This window comes from Apis dorsata, unplaced genomic scaffold (assembly GCF_000469605.1).
Source record: "Apis dorsata unplaced genomic scaffold, Apis dorsata 1.3 scaffold_28, whole genome shotgun sequence".
Classification (NCBI taxonomy): domain Eukaryota; kingdom Metazoa; phylum Arthropoda; class Insecta; order Hymenoptera; family Apidae; genus Apis; species Apis dorsata.
In genome coordinates this window covers 523,231-529,803 of record NW_006263330.1, presented here as the reverse complement: position 1 = coordinate 529,803, position 6,573 = coordinate 523,231, and positions in this window count along the sequence as shown.

The window sequence follows — 6,573 nt, the reverse complement described above, 5'->3', positions numbered from 1 at the left end:
AATATAATTTATTATATATATTTATTAATGAATAATATAATAAATAAATTAACAATTAACTAAATAATCTAAAAATTTAATAAACCAACTAAATAACTTATAAATATATATATATTATAAATTATTTTATATATTATAAATTAATAATTTAAAATATTTTTCGAATATTATAACTCTTTTATCAGTGTGTCAACAAAGTGGAGATAGCCGTTTCGTGGAACAATGGACTCCCATACCTTTCTCCCATACCAAAATTCTCGAATTTGAATGGCAAAAAGCGCGAGTGGAATATGGGGGGAGGTGAAACGATTCGATCGAGAGCGTATTTTTTAAAAATTGGGGCGGAACGAGAGGAAGATGGCGCGTCGCGGGTCGATCTGTTCACGTCGGCCGGATGAAATAACCGGGTCCGGGGATATCATGTAAAGAAGTCTTATTCGGCCTGTCTACTATTTCACGTACCGTTCCTGGCTACGTGCCCCGAATAAAAATAAATTCACCGACGTGAAACGTGTGCGCACCGTATTTGCCCGGTGGGTTACGGCCGATACATCCGTTTCCGGAATTACCGCTGATATATTACGCGAGATATCCCCCTCCTCCCCCTTAACACCGATATCTTCCGAGTGGAGTCGCGAGATACGCGAGATTCTCTTCCGCGGGAGTGAAAAAAAAAACCGCGAATCCTCGAGAAATAAAGTCCCAACGCGGATCGACACTCGAAACTTGGCAAGTTATCGATCTCGCAGAGAGAGAGAGAGAAAGAGAGAGTGTCGAATCAGATATTTTCATTTTCTTATCCTCCGTTCTATTTAAACGCGAACGATCGACGTGTATCCGGGTTGAATTTTTATTCAACTTCCATCAGGTCCTCTTTCGACAGTAGCTTCTCAACTCGACGATAAATTTTTTATACCCGGAATAAATTTACTTTTTCTTCGGAGAGAACATTCTTCCAATCGATTCCTCGATCCACGTAAGTAAAAATTAAAACGAAGCGTAAAAGCGTGGTGAGAAAAATTAGACTTTTATTATCGCGAAACTCGATGCGATCAGAGTGGAAAAATGTCGAATGGAATATTCTCTTTTTCTTCGGATATAACGTCGATTCTTTCCAATTTCGAATGCGATTCCTCGATCACGTAAATAAAAATTAAAACGTAACGTGGTGAGAAAAATTAGACTTTTATTATCGCACTCGAAACTCGATCAGAATGGAAAAATATTGGAAGGAATATTTTCTTTTTCTTCGGATACAACGTCGATTCTTCCAACCGATTCTTCCTTATCTTTAAGCGCGATTCCTCGATCACGTAAATAAAAATTAAAACGAAGCGTAAAAGCGTGGAGAGAAAAATTAGACTTTAGTTATCGCGAAATCCGATGCGATTAGAGAATGGAAAAATGTTGGCAGGAAATTGCCCGTGTCTAACGATCGCGTGTAACCCGAAACAGGCCGAGGATGGAAGGGGAGAGGAGGCAACGGGTGGGGAGGAGAGGGGGCAAGCGAGCCGTTGAAAACGTTTTAACACAGCGGTGTTAAATTCGACCGATGCGGCCTCCTGTTTATTAACGCGAAATCATTACGCTGCTTACGGTCTCGGCTTACTTAAACTCGTGAAACGAACGGGCGAGGCGACATTTTTCGCCTCAAGATTGTAAATAAATAGCGAGATCCACTTTCACGGAAGGAAGGAATAATACACAGTGGAGAGGAGATTAAAAGGCGGAGAAGAGTTTCGATACCGCGACGTTTGGAAGGAGAGGGGGAAGCGGCTTCTCATCGTATCCCTTCCCCTTTATACCACGATGCCACGAAGAAGGGGAAATTGGAGGGGATTCCGCGCGGTTATCGCGGGCAGGAAAGCAAGGCTTGAAAAATGAAAAATTACGCGGGGATAAGTGGAGATTAGAGCGCGGTAAAAGGTTTACGAGCGGGATCTAAGCCCGACTTGGGATACTTGCTTGATCGATAAATCCGCTATCGCGTCCCTTTGTACTTTTATACGGCAGGTATGTTTGCCCTGATCGATATATATGTGTGTATATATATATCCCTTGGCGCTCGAGAGGCGACTCTTAGATTTAACTTTTTACACTCCAGGCCTGTTTCGCTCGGTGCGTTCGGTGGCCTCATAAGATTATTACTCATAAGATAATTACTCATAAAATAAGATCTCATAAGATTATAAAGAGCTTAGAAATGAATTTATTTATGAAGCGATATTCTAAAAAAATCAAAGATAAATAAATATTGTCGCCGTTTAAGTTGTCGCATCATCGCTGGAATTATGGCATTGACTCAAGTGATCGAGAGTCATTGTTGGAGAGAAAAGGGTTAAATTAAAATAGATGTTTCGAGATGTCTGTTAAAAGAATAAAATTTCAACGCTTCTTAAATTTACGGAATATTTCTCGAGTATTGAAATATGACCGATCGAGTTATAAACGCGTGTTTTGTTTAATTTGTACACGTTTAAAAACAGGAATAAAAATTTTAAATCATAAGAGTTTTGGTATTGTTATACGTTACATCGAAACAATTATTCTTTTATTTAAATTTGAAAATGAATTTCGTCCTATTGATATACATTATTCAAACCACTCTGCAGCAACTCGAGTGAGAGGCGACGGTCTTTATTTATGCTAGATTTCGTTGTTTCCAATTAATAAGAGCGCGGTGTTGATTTACGAATAAATTTTTTAGGAAATGTTATAAACTTATACTTTAAAATGAAGATGAGATATTCGTTATCTCAAGTTAAGATTCGACGATCGTGGCAAAAGTATATTATAGTTTCGCAAAGTTTAGAAGCCCTAGAAAAAAAAAAAGGTAGCGAAGATAAATTTAATTTTGAACTGTTGAGAAACGAGATTGATTGTACTCGTGAAGGAATTAACGACGGAGAGAATGAAAGCAGCGATGGAGATATATTCTTTAGTTAATAGAAAAAGCAGAAGACCACTTATCCATCTACGATTTATAAAAATCTTAGTGTATTTCGATCGAGAGGAAATTTTCGCTTCGACATCGATCACTAATCGCGATGAAATTCGATTAAATGAGAAGAAAAAAAAGAACGTAAAATTTATTCTTGCCGAAACAAACCACGATGAAACAATTATTATTATATTACCAAAAATGCATTTCAATGCTTTGTATATAAATTATTATACACAAAAAAAAATACAGAAATTAACATTAGAAAATCATATTTTCAAAGATACGTTATATAAATTATTGTAAATTAAAATTTTATCCGTAAGACACTCGTCACGTGCGTAAAATCATCTGAGTCGCTACTTCGACCGAAAAATTCTACTCATCGAGCGCCAAGGGATATATAAAGGAAGAGAAATTAAATTATCCTCAGACTATACAATAGATATTTAAGAGAATGTTTCAACGAGTATTGAATCTAGGAAAGAAAGGATAAAACAGAGAATAGCAAAAAGACGAGGTTGCCAACCAGAGTTAATCTTTCGGAAATCGAGCAGCCTAACTTCAAGTCCTTCGAAAGAATCGATAACTCGCACGAGTAATCTCTTTCTTATTTAATCGAATCTCCATTTTTATTCTTTTTTTTTATATTTTATTTAATATTATTTATATTTTTATTCCCTCTCGAATTTCAAAAAAAGGGAAAAAGAACAGAAGAAGGATCTTAATAAAAAAAAATACGTTTGTCGATTATTATGATTCCAAAGAATTTTTTTTAGAAAGATCGGATTTTTCTCGCGTAAAGTAAATTATTCGCGAAGAATCGGTGGAAATGGGAAATTAAAATAAAACGATTGGGGACGACGCGACTTTCTAAGGCCCCCGTTCGGATCGTTTAATTCGCAGAAATAATTGAAGTCAGATCCTCCACTCCGTGGTGTCCTTTTACCTCATTCGTCTCCTTAAGACTGGGGGAAATTAGCCCCGGAGAGAAATTATTGTTTGCGCGACGCGAAATAATTTTAACAAACTCGTTTCTTCCTCTTTCTTTTTTTTCCTTTAAAGAACTCGTTGTTAAGTTTAATGGAATAACGCGCCACTTATTCGCCTCTAGAATCGCTCCTGACCAGCCAACCCATCGGAGAGCGAAATTGTTTCCCGAATTATACACCGAGGAGAAAATATATATTCGTGTTTATCAAGATCATATTATCTCTCCAATTGCTTCTTCTTCTTCTTCTTCTTCTTTTCAAGGATCTCGGCCAATTGTTCCGGCGCCAGAAGTCTCGTTCTCGATGCCGATTCCGCAATTTTCGTGCATATATATACATCGCCACATCTCGGCGAAAAATCATTTCGAATTCGAAAGAGATTGACCGATATTATTAATGCGAGTTGATAAATTCCCGTATGGGGCGTAAAAGTTGGGGGAGATGTAAAGAGAGACAGGATGGAAAACCGATTCCAATGTGTAAACTGTGACCACGCGTTTCAATATTCTCTCGATGGAGGGAGAATACATATCTCCTCCCTCTCTTTTTCCAACATTCGCTATATTTTTCAAATTCTCCGCTTTTTCACTTCATTTCGTGCAACCAGATATATAAAAATAAAATTTGTATATATAAATTTTGGGGAATTTTGGTTAGATCAAATGACCAAGTTATAATAGAAATTTAGTTGGAATGGAACAGATCCATTCGAAACTCGTGAATCTAAGCGAAGAAATACAAGAAAGAGAATTCTTGAATTCTTTCCGCCGAAGGTTCGAGAATTAATATTTAATCTTAGAAAAAACTCTGCTTCGAAATATTCTTCAAAAACAAAGACAAATAAAAGTTTGTAATCCGAGATACCGATTACCTAAAACGCTTATCCGTCGTTTCGAGACAACAAACTTGCCCTCCGCCATTCCACGCAGCTACTCGCAACGGGGAAGAAGCTGGCGACAATCTCTTTGTTCCGACCACTGCGCCCAACGGTCATTTAATTTAAACTGTTCCGAAGTGCGACACCGTGACTGCATAACAAACGCCACCAAAGCACCTCCTCCTCCTCCTCCTCCTCCTTTATGCGGATCGCGTTCGAATACGAAACCTGCTCATCACCAAATCGTATCGACCTATTTGTCGTCCATATTCGTTCTCTTCGCGTCGCCATTCCTCGATGCGGAGTCGATTCGATTTTTAATAACCTACTTTGAGGTGGAGAATCGTACAGAGAAAGAAAAGAAAAGGAAAGTTGATTTGGAAAATGGATTTGTTCGATCGTATGATCTCATATTTAGTTCAGTTATAGTTTCGATGTATGAAAAAACTTTACGAGAAATACGAGAAATGTTTATAAAAATTCACGATTGTAATTAGAAGTCGGTTAATTTACAATTATAAACCGTTGTTGTTGCGCGGGAAAATTAATTGGCCGGTCTCTCGTTCGAAATTATTCGAGCGGGTCGGGGATATTTTCGAGAAGAAAGAGGGTGTTACGCGTGTACACCGTTCGCGGCGCAAAGTTCAAAGTTATTTGAATCAATAGCAGAGTAGTTCCCGGGCGTGAATAATTCAGCTGAGGCGCGCGTATTACGCGGCCAATAAACCAACGGGAGAACCGCCACGAATATATTTTTCTCCAAACGCGGGGAGGGGAAAAAATGCGTTGCGATAATTTTTCCCCTGAATTTACTACTCGCGTGCCCCCTTCGCGCGAGACGAAGTCGAGCAAGTCGAGGTTTTTTTAAAAGAGCATGCAAACGAGGTTTAGGAAAAATGGTTATCGCTCAGTTACAAATTTGAACTAATTTCTCGATCGACGATTAGAGAAAAAGTATCTGTTTTAATTTCAAGAAATAGGAAAAATTTTAGATATATTTTTTCAATTTTTTTTTTACTCGATCTCTTTCCAAATTTAAAGAAAACACTGGGAAAAATTTATTCCTACATTTTAACGCATTCGCCATTGTCAACGTCAATTATAATAAATTGTCATTTAAGCGACAATTTATCTATATTATTAGAAAATTAGGAGTAAATGACGAATATTAAAAAAAAAAAATCTTCGTCCAGATTCCTTTGTCCCGAGCGATTTTTAAAAACCCATCAGATAGACGCCATCGATATCGTCTTTGAACGATCGAGGCATCAGAGATACGAATACACTATACGTATCCGCGCGTGAAACGGATACGGGAGACGAAGAGAGAGAGAGAGAGAGAGAGAGATAGAAAGATAGAAAGAAAGGAAAAAATAAATGGCAAGACAAATTGTTATCGGGGAGACAAGCGATAACGGAACGGTTGGATTAAAAAACGAACACTCGTTGGAAAATCGAACGAGAGCGGCCCGGTTATCGGTATTCGGATTATAAGCGCAAACTGTACCCGTAATTGGTTACAATAAACCGTGCGCTGATGCGAGTATGCGATTTTTTTTCCAGCGAATGGTCGAAAAAAAAGAAAGAAAAAAAATATGAACACCCCGCCTCTGTGTCCCGTGTGCAACCCTCCCGGTGTCTGGTTGCACGGAAACGGAAATTATCCGAAGCGAATGTTGATTCAATGGCGACGAGGCTCGACTATTATTTGGAATAAGTTTAGAGTTGTTGGCTCGAGATAGTTCATCACGATTATTCATCGT